This window comes from Scardinius erythrophthalmus (genome assembly GCF_964197995.2).
Source record: "Scardinius erythrophthalmus genome assembly, chromosome: 14".
NCBI classification, from domain to species: domain Eukaryota; kingdom Metazoa; phylum Chordata; class Actinopteri; order Cypriniformes; family Leuciscidae; genus Scardinius; species Scardinius erythrophthalmus.
This window is the reverse complement of record NC_138234.1, coordinates 3,620,620-3,634,593: the sequence shown is the minus strand read 5'-3', so window position 1 is coordinate 3,634,593 and position 13,974 is coordinate 3,620,620. Positions and strand designations below refer to the sequence as shown.

The following is a 13,974-nucleotide window of genomic DNA, read 5'->3' as shown; positions in this document are numbered from 1 at the left end:
CCTCTTTTTAAATTAGCCTACTACAATATTAGGCTATTTAATTTTTTCCAAAGAGCTGTTTTGTTTTATATGCTCCTAGGAAGAGTCATCACTATATCACTAGAAATATATATATATTCACAGTATATCACTAGAATTGCTCAAAGTAAAAAAATATATATATATCATACTTTATTATGTTAGTTTTAATAAAAAAAAAAAAAATTCTCTGGCATTTCTTTCTTTTTGCTGTATCGAAAACGTACCGAACCATGACACAAGTGTATCGTATTGAACCGAACCGTGAATTTTGTGAACCGTTACACCCCTAAATGGTACAGAAGATGACTGAGAAAAATCAGTAGCACTACTGTGTGACTTGAATGGCTATTCTTTTTACTAATCTGTTTTGTTTATGTTGAAAAAAACCTAAAGTGTTTGTACATAATATTTTGGAATAGAGTATCAGACCGACAGAAAGACAAAGTAAGCAGCTGAATATAGTCTTCAGACACATTTTGAGTAATACTGTTACTGTTGTTATAGATCTGCTACGCTGCTGCTGCAGAACAAGTACTGAGATTTGCTACTGCAAATCCCTTCACAGACATTGCTGTGAGCATGTAAGACATGCTGCTGCTGGACATGTAACATACATGAATTAACCCCTCCAACAAAGCAGGGGACAAGAGAAAAGGGCAGAGCCCTCTTCAACACAAACACCTAAACAGATCATTTACAGTTTGTACAGCCAATGCCAATAAAGCTGTTGTGCACAGGTGAAAGGAAGACTATTGATTAGGGCTGTCAATTGATTAAAATATTTAATCGAGATTAATCACATGATTGTCATGAGTTAACTTGTGATTAATCGCAAGTTACATTTTTATCCGTTCTAAATGTACCTTAAATTAATACTTTAAGTTTTTAATAAATAAAAAATAGACGATAGACGATGATCAGCTGATAGACGCGATGCGCTGATGCGGGTTTATCAAGAGGACATTTCCAATTAATGTATTAAATTATTATTACTATTACTTTTATTATTAAGTTAATATTAATTACAATTAATTTGCCCCTAAATAATTTTATAGCGCATCACTCCATAACCGACGAGTTTTGAGGAAAATAAAAGATTAGTTAGATTAGCTTACTCCTCATTTCAAAAACAATTTGTTTAAGATGAAATACTTCTCTTCTCATTGTTCACTATAATAGTTTCCTAATGTTGTTTAGGAGTCTCCTACCTACAACATGTTTACATGCAAAAAAGGTTAAAAAAAAGTTTAATTTCCTCATAATATACATTTGCACATCACCAGATTTTCAAAGATTCTCAAACGACTCGTCAGATGAATCAATCTCTCTAAATCCCTCCTTTCCGTGAGCTACTCTGCTCTGATTGGCCAGACAGCTCAGTCTGTTGTGATTGGTTTACAAGTGCACGCGTCGAAAACAAAAACGCCTATTGCCATAAAATCGTCAGCTCTGCTTGTCCTGAGGCTTCCTTCACCGTAAACTAAACACAGTAACGAACAATGACGTCGATTTGACCATATCAATGGGAGTCTGATGATGAAACACTGGAAGAACTAGTTATTGAACCCGAACCTCCATCAGGACGACGCGAGCAGGACTCAGTGTTTCTCAGTGATACACTACTCAGTTTGAGGTACATTATGGGATTTTGCAACTGTAATTCCTCACCATCAGCATTAACAAGTGCATGTCCATCAACAAACATTATTTTACTTGTACTAATTTATTTACCGAGTATTTTTCTAATATATTGCGGTGAACACGTGGAAACTGTATCAATAACATTGCGTGTACATTAGCCGAGCTCCAGCGTGAATGATCTGATGTAACATAAACATTGGCAAAACAAATCTTTCCTCAGAGTAGTGAGAACGACAGATGATCTGCATTAATAGACACAGTTTTAGGTAATCGTGTCCACAGCTGATTAGCAGTATTTCACTAAGACAGTGATAACGTGAGTTAGCCAGTTAGCAGGAGACCTACACAATATAAAACTCAAATCTAAGTATTTTGAACACCATCTTTCAAGAGCAAGTGGTTTGTGAATCCTGCATTGAACTACGAGATTTGGGAAGCAGTCGTCAGTGAAATAAAGGGATCACAGCAAAAGTTTAGGATTATACTGCTGTGGTATCGTGGTAAAGATGAACTTTAACCTCTGATTCTCCACATGCTCGTCCTTGGGCAGTGAAAACTGGCTTTACCTTCACATTGTAGAGCACAGCGTCTTCTTAACATGATGCTATCCAGTGTCCACAGGGATCAGCTGCCGGTTTGAGGTTCGAGTTTTCCCGCGTGCAATAAGTGGACGGGCAATATACTAATGTTTCGTCTTGACATCACAACGAAACGGCTTATGACTTGTTTGAAAAACAATTTAATTGACTCAGAGTCGACTCTTACTTTTGAAAGACGATAACTTTATATACGGTTCACTTTCAGATTTAAAACTTTGCAGGATGTTTTCATGTACTCAGAGCTGTGTTACACACTACATGAAAGGTAATTTTCAAAAATCCATAATAGGGGCCCTTTAATATAATTGTTAAAATTATTTTATTGCCACACTTTAATATGTGAATTATATTATCAGAAAACTGAACATTTAGCGTTGTCAGGCTTTTATTTGTGCTTAATGGATAAAACAACGGCGCTGTGCACTCAGCTGCTCATAAACATGACTGCTGTAAATTTGACCTGCCACAAGATGGCGCTGTTTTCAACACTCTTGATGCTATACAGTCATACAGTATACTATACATATGTCTTCATACATATGTCTTTTGTTTTATGTTTGATCTTGGCTCTTGTTGTGTGAATTAACTGCACATGGGTTCTCCACAACTTGCCTTCAGTGGATCCATTAGAAGTGGTTAAAAGTGGACAAGCTCAAAATATTTTCGACACCATTTACACCTGTATATAGCGTCGTCCACGTAACCCGATCGACCAAAACACTTCTTAATACCAGATGAAAAAAGGGCCATAGAAAAGAGCAGAAGAACAATGAAAACCTGAGCACAAACTAACTGGTTCTTGCATCTATCATGACCCGTCAGGTTTCATTGTATGTAAAAACGAGATTTGATAGCTTTGGCATGAGAAAGAGAACTTGCGCTGCGCCCCCTAGGAGGCACTATGGGGGAATGCCTCCGGCATGACCGGTGTCTGAAACATGAGTCTAAACACAACAATGAACTTGACATTGGCAGGTGTCAGCCTATGATGCAACTACTGGTACGACCGTGAGTATAAAAGGGCACCTGTGCAATACGTCATCGTCTTTCTTGTCTTTAGAAGACCATTTGATTGTACATGAGTGAGAAGCATGCGCGTTTAGCTCTCAAAGAAGTTGAATGCGGACATTGTGAGGATTTCTCAATGAAAAGCTCTGTTCGCGCGGTCTCTATTCTCGAGGGATGTGGGACGCGCATTTGTGTGGAATGCTGGTAGGTATTATGGATTCACTAGACTTAGTACAAGAAGCTTTTTCTTTTCTGGTCTCTCCTGAGGGACAGTAGTTAGCATTTGCACAAGCGTGTTCAGCTCTCGAGGGAGTTTAAGGCCCTCATAGCGATGCATTCGTGTCTGTTCTCATATGATTCTTTTCAGAGTGATAGAATCTGACACATGATCTAGTGCGCTTGACCCCCGAGGGGGTTAAATGCACACTTTTTTGCAATGTGTGCATTTAAAAAAAGAACAGAGATGCTGTACTAAAACCTCCACTCTGCAGGGCTTCGCGGTCCAGTTAGTCTAAGTTGCTAGCTGTCTAACAGAAGTTGTGAGTGTTAGGCTCACTGTGAGCCTCCTTAAATGCTGGCCTGAATAAGAGAATGTAGTTAGGCCTCCTCTCTTTTAGAGTTATCCTGCTGAGGCCTCCATTCTTCAGAAGCTCTGGTTTTTGTGACCCCTTATTTACTTATATTACTTATTTATTCACACGTCTGCGGCACGTTAGATAGGCGCCTTGTCTATTTTTGACGGACGGCGCATCCAAAAGCCAGTGTGCTCCTCCTGCTCACAGGCACTGTATGTGAAATATAGATACAAGATAATTTAGGATGTATTTTAAAAGACTAAAACACACAAATCTTTTATCCTTATCGTTCATAATGGAACTTTTAAGTGTATTACCTTTGTCTGTAGGCTACAGCACAATAAAATAGGACATAGCAATAAACACAACAATAAACACAATCAAACAGGGCAAACATAACAATTTAGCCAACTTAACCATGGTAGAACCCCAAAAATCAAGACGTTTGTCTCACGCATCCAGTCGCTTCGCTTCTGAAATGCTTGTTGGCACCGCGTGGAGGACAGAACAAAACCTCATTGGAGCTGTAATGCGCCGCAGATGTGTGGAGTGTAAATAAGGGGTCAGGGGTCTTGTCTTTTATCGCGATGCTGGTGTGCACCTTAAGCCGCGGTCACACTAGACTTTGAGCATGCAAAATTTCCCTTTCAGTCGCTCACGTTCGACGTAACGTCGACGTGACGACGTAATTGGGATCACTTCAGGGAGCCCTATCAACTTCGAGTGTCTACAGAACGAGCCAATGAACGTTGGCGTGCGTGAATCGCGTCACGCGCCCCCGCCCCGCCGCGCGGGTATAAACAGGAAGCGGGCACACGCACACATTGTCTTTCACTTCGGAGCCGAGCTTTCGTTTGACTTCTGAACCTACAGACTGCTTACTGAGAACGAGAAGACTCTCATTCGTGTTGGTGTGACGGCGCGATCAGTGGTGGCCGCGAGCATTGCAGCTCTCAACTGCTGTTTTCACAGCACTGCTGTTTGTGTATTGTGTGTGTGTGTCGGTATCGGTGGGCGTTTCCCCTGTGTGTTATTCACACCACGGCTACCCCTGGGTGCCTCAGCACTGAAAGAGAGTTTCTATTTTTTTGTTTTTACTAAAAGAGCAACACAAGCGTGACCCTGCGTCTTTTTCAAGATGTCATTCCGCTTGTGCGTTTCTGGATGCCGTCGTTCCCTGGCGCCAGCAGATGGCCACAGCAGTTGCCTCTCGTGTTTGGGCATTCAACACGCTGAGGCAGCTTTTGTGGATAGTTCATGTTCCCATTGCGGGAATATGACTATTGCAGCGCTTAGATCAAGATTTGCTTACCTCAAGGGAGGTGCAGTCCCCTCGCCTATGCCCCGATCTAGTATCTATTCTGCCCCGCAGAATAGACCTACTTCGGTGCATGACCAGGGTGATCTGAGGATTACCGTGAGGGCTTCCCCGTCGAGTCATCCTCCGCCGGCCCCTCACGCCTCACAAGCGCTGTCGCCATTGGGGCTCCTTAGTGAACGTCTTGGTCCTTCTCCGGAACGGCCAACCGTTTCCTTTGGGGCTCCAGCTGACGATCAGATGTCGATCGCAGCATCGGAGGGGGAGCTGTCCTCTGGAAATGACGACTCGGCTGCGTTGCCCCCCTCGGGGTGTGTAGCGTTGTCCGAGCCAGATCCAGAATGGACTGCTATGCTTTCCCGGGCCGCCGAGAAGGTCGGGCTTGCGTGGAATCCTCCACCACGTCCCGAACCTTCTCGGTTGGACGATTGGTTTCTCGGGGCGGGGCGGGCCTTGCTGGTTCTCAGTGCGCCGCCCCGGTACCTTTCTTTCCGGAAGTGCATGAGGAGCTTTCTAGGACGTGGAAGGCACCGTATAGTGCCCGAAGCCGTTCTAGTTGCTCCTCACCCCTCGCCACCCTCGACGGCGGGGCAGCTAAGGGGTATGTGGATATCCCCCAGTGGAGCGGGCCGTCGCGATGCAGCTGTGTCCGGCGTCCGCTTCCTCTTGGCGGGGCAATCCTGGATGCCCCTCTTTCCCAGGTTGGGTTGTTCGGCGACATCCTGCCCCGGCGGACCGCTGCTGCTCCCACCCGTCCGCCGGCCGCAGACCCTCCGTCTACTCGTCGCCGAGGTCGGCCTTCTGCGGCGTCCTCCGCTCCCGCTAAGCCCCAGCAACCATCCAGGCCTCAGCGCGGAGCAAGCTGTAGGAAGCCGACCCCGCCCGTCCAGGCCGCTGCCAAACCAGGAGGCAAGCGACGGTGCAAACGACCCTGAGACGGGCGGCCCGGAGGTGGATCAAGTTGCTCTTCAGGAGATGGCGAAGGCGCCACTCCTTCCCCCGGTGGAGGGCCGGGCGGAGAATCTTTTGTTTCCTTTTCTTTTTGTTCCGCCACTGACCCACGGGTGGTACCCACATTTTCAAAAAAAGAGCAATTTCTGAAACCTCTGGGCCCCAAGAGGGCGCACTTGGCAGTCGACGCCGCCGCCATGCCTTGTCACTCCCGAGCCCCTCTTTCATCGCCAGCAAGCAGCAGTGGCTGTGTTCCGGACGTGCTGTCGCCTCCTCACACTCACTCTGCCCTTCGTCGGAAGCAGGTATGTGTTGCACCACACACTCAGACCCCACTTCGGGCCGCTGTGCCGTCCGAGTCAGGTCCCTGCATTCCGCCGCGCTGCCCTACCCCGGGTACGTCTGTGGTGCCGTTAGTCCCGCTTGCTCAGGGCCGAGATCGCAGTCCTACTGGCGAAGGACGCGATCGAGCCGGTCCCTCCAGCCGATATGAAGACCGGCTTCTACAGCCCGTACTTCATTGTACCCAAGAAAGGTGGTGGGTTACGACCAATCTTGGACCTGCGTGTCCTGAACCGGTCCCTTCACAGGCTACCGTTCAAGATGCTGACGCAGAAACGCATTTTCAAATGCATCCGTCCCCAAGATTGGTTTGCAGCGATCGACCTGAAGGACGCGTACTTTCATGTCTCGATTCTCCCTCGACACAGACCGTTTCTTCGCTTTGCGTTCGAAGGACGGGCATATCAGTACAAGGTCTTACCCTTCGGGCTGGCCCTGTCGACCCGCGTCTTCACGAAAGTCGAGGAGGCGGCCAGTGCTCCCATGTGCGAGCGTGGTGTTCGCATTCTCAACTACTTCGACGATTGGCTTATTCTGGCCCAGTCGAGAGAGCAGTTGTGCGAACACAGGGACATGGTGCTCAGTCACCTCAGCCACCTAGGGCTTCGGGTCAACTGGGAAAAGAGCAAACTCACCCCCGGGCAGAGGATCTCTTTTCTCGGTATGGAGTTGGACTCGGTCAACATGACAGCGCGCCTCACCGAGGCCCGTGTCCAGTCAGTGTTGAACTGCATGAGCACGCTCAGACGCAGAACAACGGCACCACTGAAACTCTTTCAGAGGCTCCTAGGGCATATGGCATCTGCAGCCGCGGTTACGCCGCTCGGATTGCTTCATATGAGGCCGCTCCAACACTGGCTCCACGATCGAGTCCCGAGATGGGCGTGGCAGAGCGGCTCGTGCCGGGTCCAAGTGACTCCGCACTGTCGCCAAACTCTCAGCTTGTGGTCGGACCCTTCGTTCCTGCGGGCAGGTGTTCCCCTGGAACAAGTGTCCAGGCACTCTGTGGTCTCCACGGATGCCTCTGCCACCGGCTGGGGGGCCACGTACAACGGGCATGCAGCTTCAGGTCTGTGGACGGGGCCTCAACTGCATTGGCACATCAACTGCCTCGAGTTGTTAGCAGTACGTCTTGCACTGAGCCGTTTCAAAACGCTGCTACTAGGCAAGCACGTACTGGTCCGTACGGACAGCACTGCGACTGTTGCGTACATCAACCGCCAAGGTGGTCTACGTTCCCGCCGCATGTCACAATTCGCCCGCCATCTTCTCCTCTGGAGTCAGAAGCATCTGAGGTCGCTTCGTGCCGTTTACATTCCGGGCCTGCTCAATCGTGCAGCCGACAAGCTCTCACGTCAGCAGGTGCTGCCGGGAGAATGGCGACTCCATCCCCAGGTGGTCCAGCTGATTTTCAGGCGCTTCGGGACCGCACAGGTAGATCTGTTTGCCGCTCCGGACACGTCTCACTGCCAGTTGTTCTATTCCCTGACCGAGGGGACCCTCGGCTTGGATGCTCTGGCACACAGCTGGCCCCGGGGCCTACGCAAGTATGCATTTCCCCCAGTGAGCCTTCTTGCACAGACTAAAATACTACAAAAAGTTGTGTCCTCTCAACTGGGCTCTTTCTTGCAAGAAAATGACATCTATGAAAAGTTTCAGTCTGGGTTCAGGCCGCATCATAGCACTGAAACTGCGCTCGTTAAAATCACAAATGATTTACTTTTAGCTTCTGACCAAGGCTGTATCTCAATACTAGTTTTACTTGATCTTAGTGCTGCGTTCGATACTATAGATCATACAATACTCTTAGATCGACTACAAAATTATACTGGTGTTCAAGGACAAGCATTAAGCTGGTTTAGATCGTATTTATCTGACCGCTACCATTTTGTTTATTTAAATGGAGAAAAATCGATCATAACTCCAGCAAACTATGGAGTGCCGCAGGGATCTGTCTTAGGCCCTCTATTATTCTCAATATATATGCTGCCACTTGGAAATATTATAAGGAAACATGGAATTAGTTTCCATTGTTATGCTGATGACACTCAAATATATATTTCATCACGGCCGGATGAAAACGCTAAATTATCCAAATTGACAGAGTGTGTTAAAGATATAAAAGATTGGATGACGCGCAATTTCCTTTTATTAAATCCAGACAAGACAGAGGTAATACTTATCGGTTCAAAAAACCACCCACAAAACCTCTCACAATACAACTTTAACATAGTAGGATGTCCTGTTACTTCATCCTCTACAGTAAAAGACCTGGGTGTTAGACTAGACTGCCACCCTTTCTTTTGAAAATCATATTTCATATGTTACAAAAACAGCCTTTTTCCACCTTAGAAACATTGCTAAGCTACGTAACATGCTATCAGTTTCTGACGCAGAAAAGTTAGTTCATGCATTCATGACCTCGAGACTAGATTACTGTAATGCTTTATTAGCTGGTTGTCCTGCATCCTCAATAAACAAGCTACAGTTAGTTCAAAATGCCGCCGCTAGAGTTCTAACTAGATCAAGAAAATATGATCATATAACACCAATTTTATCATCACTACATTGGTTACCTATAAAGTCACGTATTAATTACAAGGTATTGCTACTGACTTATAAAGCCTTAAACGGCTTAGCTCCAGTCTATTTAACCGATCTTCTATCGCCCTATAATCCATCGCGCTCTTTAAGATCACTAAATTCGAGGCTTTTGATCATACCTAGGATATCCAGATCCACCAAAGAAGGGAGAGCATTTTCACATTTAGCTACAAAACTCTGGAATAGTCTTCCGGATACTGTTCGTTGCTCAGACTCGCTCTCCCAGTTTAAAACTAGATTAAAGACGCATCTCTTCAGCCAGGCATTTATATAATACTTTTAATCTTACAGTTAAATCCGGTCTCTAGTTCATAAACGCCAGAGGAGAACTGGCCCCCGACTGAGCCCGGGTTCTCCCAAGGTTTTTTTTTCTCCATTAGGTCACCTGATGGAGTTTTTCGGTTCCTTGCCACTGTTGCCTTTGGCTTGCTCATTTGGGGATATTTGGGGATATTTAATTGAATTAATCAATCAACGATACCATTGATCAGCATTACCAAACGTGGACGTTCCACTAGAAACAAACATTGATGTATTGTTTTAATTTATTACTGTGAAGCTGCTTTGATACAACCTATGTTGTGAAAAGTGCTATATAAATAAACTTGACTTGACTTGACTTGACAGACCTTGTGCAAAGTCAGGGAGGACGAGGAGCAGGTCTTGTTAGTTGCGCCGTATTGGCCCAACCGGACCTGGTTCCCGGAACTAGTGCTCCTCGCGACAGCCCCTCCCTGGCCCATCCCTCTGAGAGAGGATCTGCTCTCTCAGAGACGGGTTACCCTATGGCACCCGCGTCCAGACCTCTGGAAACTCCATGTCTGGTCCCTGGACGGGACGCGGAGGTTCTAAGTGACCTACCCCCTGCGGTAGTTGACACCATCACTTCCGCTAGAGCCCCCTCTACGAGGCGCCTCTATGCATTGAAGTGGAACCTGTTCGTTGAATGGTGCTCCTCTCATGAGGAGAACCCCCGATCTTGCTCGATCAGAGCCGTGCTTTCCTTCCTGCAAGAAGTGCTGGAGCGAAGGCTGTCTCCCTCCACCCTTAAAGTGTATGTTGCCGCTATTGCTGCACATCACGATGCTGTTGATGGTAAGTCTTTGGGAAAGCATGACCTGATCGTCAGGTTCCTGAGGGGAGCAAGGAGACTGAATCCTCCTCGCCCACTCTCTATACCCTCTTGGGATTTGTCTCTGGTCCTTTCGGCACTTCAGAGACCACCCTTTGAGCCTCTGCAATCAGCTGAGTTAAAAATTCTGTCCTGTAAGACAGTACTCCTGGTTGCATTGGCCTCTATCAAGAGGGTAGGGGACCTGCATGCATTTTCGGTCGACGAATCGTGCCTAGAATTCGGCCCGGATAACATCCTGAGACCCCGGCCCGGATACGTGCCCAAGGTTCCTACCACTCCCTTCCGGGACCAGGTAGTGAACCTGCAAGCGCTGCCTTTGGAGAAGGCAGACCCAGCCCTGGCTTTTCTCTGTCCCGTTCGCGCTTTGCGTCTGTACGTGGACAGAACGCAAAGCCTCAGGACCTCAGATCAGCTCTTCGTCTGTTACGGAGGCCAGCAGAAAGGGAAGGCTGTCTCCAAGCAGAGGATGGCCCACTGGATAGTGGATGCCATCGCCTTGGCTTACGAAGCCCAAGGCGTGCCCTGCCCGCCTGGGTTGAAAGCCCACTCCACTAGGAGTGTCGCTTCTTCCTGGGCGCTGGCTCACGGCGCCTCGCTGACAGACATCTGTAGAGCTGCGGGCTGGGCGACACCTAACACGTTCGCTAGGTTTTATAGCTTACGTGTTGAGCCGGTTTCTTCCTGTGTGCTCGCTTCTACTAGCCGGTAACACCGAAGTTCCCGCTCTAGTGTCGGCTTGCTGCGCCACTCCCTTCCTAGGAACGGATACGTGCGCTTTTTACTCCAGTCGAGTTCCCCACTTGGCGAACCCTGTGAGTTCCTCCACACCCCTTCGTCAGTCGGACGTTGCGGAGCGTCCGACGCCAGGCCTAGTGCTTGGATGCTTGTGTAACTTGTGCTAGGCTGGGTTCCATATGTGGTGATCCCTGCGGCGATCCCATATGTGTATTCCTCCACGACCAGCTCCCTGCGGTGAGCCCGTGTCTTCCCTCGGCAGAGTCTGCTCTGCCGTCACTGTCGGTGTAGTCTCCCCCTTCGGCTGGAGCCACCCCAGTGACATTCCATATGTCGCACTGCCCCTTCGGCCAGTCCATATGTGTATTCTCCACATGTTACCTCCCTTCGGGCAGGATGTGGCTCCGCAGCGTTCTTTCCCCTGGAGAGGTACGCTTTGTTCTATTACGGCCCATAAAATTTGTACATCGGCGGCCCATTCGTTTTGTTTTGTTTTGCTTAATTGGCGGCGCTGGGTTTGTGCCGGTGTAATGCATTTGTCAAAGTCAGTGTTCGTTTTTTTTTTCTGACGGACCAGCCCATGAAACACGTAGATCAGCGGCCCATTGGCTCTTTTCTTGATTGACACTTGGCTGGCCCAATCACAACTTTAAACGAGTGAGCGAGCGTGCAGCAGTGTCAGTGTGTATCTGTCAAAATAGATGGAGAAGAAACGCAAGGAATGTGCAGATAAATAGCGTGAAAAAAAAATAGAACCAGGCCCTTAAAGCAGACACTGTAAACTGTGTCAAAATATATGTTTTCTGACTTTCATCAGCTCCAGCGGCAGATGATGATAGTGAGGACGGAGGATCAGGAGAGAGATGAGAGAGTGTAGAGTCCGCGGTAAGCAGAACTACTTTCAAAACACTTAGGCCATGTCATGAGTGTAGATTATTTCCACATCTGCATTGTTGACGATTACCGCAATTCACTAGAGGCGTTTGTAAACCATATTTTCCGCCAAAATAAAAGGTTGATGCGGTTTGCGTCAAAATAAAAGATCATGTGCTTATCTCTTTCAAGTATAGAAATTGGTACAACACTAATTATGAAAGTTTCCTTTATTTTTTAGTGCATTTGTTTTACAAAATATGGCTATTACTGTCATTGGATTAATATTATAACTATTATTATGTAGTAGGTGTAATGTAGACACTGTAACTAAAAGAGGTTTGAATTTTTCTTTGTTTAATTTGCACACTGAATATGGGTTGGAGCTTTTAATTTTGAACTCTCAAAGTGCACCAGATTGATGAATTTAACATTAAAATGCACAAAATTTTCTCACGGGGGAGCATGCCCCCAAACCCCCCTGGAAGGACCGAGGTCACACCATCATAGTTTTAACAAAAATCCTGTAAGAAACACTTGTATTGCTATGCCAGAGCCGCTTATAGCTTGTTTTAGGATTCATCACTGTGGAGTATAGTTCAACTGTAATAAATATCAAATTTTGACTTATTTCATTTTCATCTGTTAACTCTCACTCGTTCCTATACTCACTCATTACATGGCATTAGTGGTTTTAATGAATAGGAGTTGGTATGCATATAATTAAGGGCGTGCAAAGATGGGTGGTGTTTATGATCATATAGTGGGCTGGTCTGGGCAAAAATGCCCGGGCCGATTTTTTGTCCCAGTCCAGCCCTGACGCTTTCCCAGTGTTATCCAAGAGTTCCGCTGTGTGGGGTGTAACGGAACAGCAGTTGAACTCCCTCTACGCAGGTCTTCCGCCCCAGCAGTTGGGGGTCTGAGAGTCTTGCTTAGGGCGCTGGATGTGGCAGCAACCGTGGTGTTTTCCATGGGATCCCAATTACGTCGTCACGTCGACGTTACATCGAACGTGAGTGACTGAAAGGGAACGTCTCGGTTACTGATGTAACCCTCGTTCCCTGAAGGAGGGAACGGGAGACGTAACGTCCCGTCGCCACCGCTGCTGACCATCGCTGCATGGCCGTTACAAATCTCGGCTCCTCAGCGAAAAACAATGTGTGCGTGCGCCCGCTTCCTGTTTATACCTGCGCGGCGGGGCGGGGGCGCGTGACGCGATTCACGCACGCCAACGTTCATTGGCTCGTTCTGTAGACACTCGAAGTTGATATGGCTCCCTGAAGTGATCCCAATTACGTCGTCACGTCGACGTTATGTCTCCCATTCCCTCCTTCAGGGAACGAGGGTTACATCAGTAACCGAGACGTTTTTCAGACACTGCAATGGTCATGATATGACATCACTATGAAGCGTCTTTTTTATAAACATGAATTCAACATAACAAATAGTAATGCACTCAAAAAAACTCAAAAATATCAAATCTACTCAATTTTACTGCAGAAAATATCACTCTTTTTATTCAGCCAAGAGGTCTCGATGTATCGTATCAATCTTCTACTGGTCAATTCACAGCTCAGAGTTAACCAAGCTTGAACTTTGGAATTTTTCGCATGTGCTTGCGTTTCTGTTCTGACGCATTTGTATGCGTTTGAATGGAAGTCATTGGAATGAAAAGTGCAGTGTGACCACCCCTTTAGGATGGGGACTCCTTTGAGTCTTTGGCTAATTTTAGCCATTTAGGCACTCATCCCTTCAGCATGGGTATTCCGTTCCCCATAGCACCCCCTAGGTTACACACCTTGAGTTCCTTTTCGAAAGGGAACATCTCAGGATACGCATGTAACCATGGCTCCCTGAGTAGGGGAATGAAACACTGTGTCCCTTTGCCATGCTTCAGGTATTCCTGCACACGTCTCCTTCTGACAAGAAGTGGATGACGTATTGCACAGGTGCCCTGGCATTTCCCATAGTGCCCTCTAGGGAATGCAGCGTCTCATTCTCCTTCTCAGGAAACCATGGTTACATGCGTAACCTGAGACGTTTTTTCATAATGTGACAAAATCAGAAACGAGTCGTTTTCTGAGCTTGGTTTCATTAAAAGCTGTTTTTGGACTAACAAGGGAGTTTTGAGTTCTGAAACTTACAGAATATATTTATAGTACAATGACCTTT

The 13,974-nt window shown here is 46.9% G+C and overlaps 1 protein-coding gene across 3 annotated transcripts in view; it reads left to right on the top strand.

Moving 5' to 3' along the window:
- Positions 1-13,974, top strand: part of LOC308701508 (uncharacterized protein) — a 52,771-nt gene that overhangs the window by 3,675 nt on the left and 35,122 nt on the right. Inside the window, exon 1 of one of the 3 annotated variants that reach the window (XM_081383829.1) lies at positions 1,425-1,654. The exons of the other annotated variants lie outside the window; for them this stretch is intronic. The gene's annotated coding sequence lies outside the window, so the exon portion shown is untranslated. Of the gene's footprint in view, positions 1-1,424; positions 1,655-13,974 lie in introns of those variants that run through there. 3 annotated transcript variants of the gene reach the window in all.